Here is a 2,342-nt window from a genome sequence, read left to right as displayed (position 1 = left end):
TCTACAGAGTTTGGACTTATCCAGCTGCGTCTGGCTTGGGTCTGGCTGCTGTGCTCAGCTCCTTCCTGCTGCGGACCAGGGCTACGACTGGGTCTGGGGGTTCCAATGGACTTGTAAAATGTTGTATGGTACGGGTCGGTGCCGAAAGAAACGAAGAGAAGACCTGATGAATGTAGGTATCTTCAGAGGGCTCACTGAGATTAGTCTCTCTCCAAGTGAGCCACAGTGCCATCTTTAGTAATGAACCATTTATCATAGGTTAAAATGTGTCCCTTGAAACATAATATAATACTTAGTTTATGCATCCCTATCTTAAACTCTCAGCTAATTTTATATGAATTTCATGAAAATTCTCATAGCAGAGTATCTGGAATTTTCCCCCCAAAGCACGTGTTTGCAAATAGTACCCCTCAAACCTATTTACCCTGTTCTCTGTCTCCTGCAGGTGGTAGAGATAGTTAAAATCATGAAGCATGAGGTCTAGATCTGGTTTAGATCTTGACACGGCTATTTTAAACTTTGGCCAATTATTTAATTGCTGAAAGTCTCAGTTTTCTAAAAAAGAAAGAAAGGCAGTTATTGTAGTGCTCATCTTGTAGAACTGCAGCTAAAACACTTGGCCTAATGCCTGGATCACATAAGCTCAATAAATTTAGTGGCTGTTTATGATTATCAGATGGCACCAGGGTAGAAATTGAGAAAATGCTAAGACATTTTTCTTACTTGGGAAAGTTACTTGAGATTTGGGAAACAGGAGCTGATTGTTTAGGCAGAGCTAACATGAGAGAACCTGTGTGGAGCCCATCTCTGCAGTACATGTGTGGGGATGGCCAACTCAGGCCTGACACACACATTTGGGAAAGACAGAAATAACCTTAGTGTAACTGTGGACATCGGGGTCAGCTCATTGCATAAAGCAAGGTCTCCCAACCTTGGCGTCATGGACCTTGTGAGCTCAATAATTCTGTTGTGGTCTGCTCTGGGCGGAGGAATGTCACACAGCATCACTCTCCTTTATTCACTGGGTACCAATAGCATTGTATTTTAAGTGTGTCAACCAAAAACATGTCCAGGTATTTTCAGGTCATTCTTCAGGACAAAATCACTTTCTGTTGCAAATGGCTACCATGATATAAAGAAGAGAAAAACCTATCATCTTAAAAAATTAAGAAAGGCTCTTAACCCTACCTTCAAGTCATTTTTGATGGCCAGTCTCTTCTAGAATAGTTTAGGTTATTTTTCTTTGTATTTCCAATGATTCATCTTTTTGAGTTCTGATGTAGGAAATAGGTTTTTGTTATCTATTTTTTTTTTTTTTTTGGTGGAACCGGGGATTGAACTCAGGCCCTTGCGCTTGCCAGGGAAGCGCTTATTCCACTGAGCCATCTCCCCGGCCCTGTTTATCTATTATTTTGGTTCATGGAATACAAATTATTATTGATTCCTAATTTTTAACAATTTAAAATGTCTCAAGATATGTTGACTACTAATACAGTGATATAGAGTTTAATATTCTTTGTGTGATTCACTTTTAAGTTCTGTTTAGTTTCTTATTGATTCCCATGAACACCAGCTGTGACGGTAGCCTCGGTAAATGTTATCTGGGGGTTCTAATTAATAGCCTCACAGACAGGCCCTCCAGGCAGGCCTGTTTTTATAGATGAGGAGTCTGGGTTACAAGAGGGTACGTGACTATCCATCCAAAGTCCTAGTCCTAGAATTAGTAGAGGTGCTAGAACAGAGCCTTGGTGAATTGTTTAATAAAGTGCTTTTCTTTTTCTACCTTGTTTAGCCAGTAAAATCAGCCAAGATGGATATTTTGAGCACTGACTTTTAGGGGCCTCTTGGAATAGATCAGTGCAAGGATGACATGAGACTTTCATAAAATTTCCTGTCTGGGCAGTGAAACACATTTCAGAAACATCATAATATGGAGAAGAAAAAGATATATGTGCCTGTTTGCTTGGTTTCTTCCTTTGAATGACAGTGCCTGGAGAAGTCTCCTGTGGTGTTGGCACTTCTAATCAACAGAAGAGCTAGCCTCAGTTTCTCAGTGAAGGATGTTGCTGAAGTTTATTCACAAATCCTCATTCTCAGCTGTAATATTAAAAATTTTTGTGGGCTTGGTCTAGAGTTTCCAGGTAGGACGTTAACCTACTAGGCCTCCTTTTGAGTTATTTTAAATGGCAGTTTCATGAATCTCTATGTCCTGCTATGTAGGTATCTGTCATTTTTTTACTTTTGAAATATTAGTATGTTCTCATACATACAAAAATATATTTCTAAGAAATACCAGGGGTACTAGTACTAGGTGCTTGTATCTTAGTATTTTGCTTAAAAAA

General features: G+C 39.4%; 1 protein-coding gene across 3 annotated transcripts in view; it reads left to right on the top strand.

The window, feature by feature from the left end:
• Positions 1 to 2,342, top strand: part of Osbpl3 (oxysterol binding protein like 3) — a 175,474-nt gene that overhangs the window by 104,080 nt on the left and 69,052 nt on the right. The gene's annotated exons all lie outside the window — the stretch shown is intronic.

Source organism: Octodon degus, unplaced genomic scaffold (assembly GCF_000260255.1).
Source record: "Octodon degus isolate 3935 unplaced genomic scaffold, OctDeg1.0 scaffold00015, whole genome shotgun sequence".
NCBI lineage: Eukaryota > Metazoa > Chordata > Mammalia > Rodentia > Octodontidae > Octodon > Octodon degus.
This window is presented reverse-complemented; position numbering and strand designations above follow the sequence as displayed.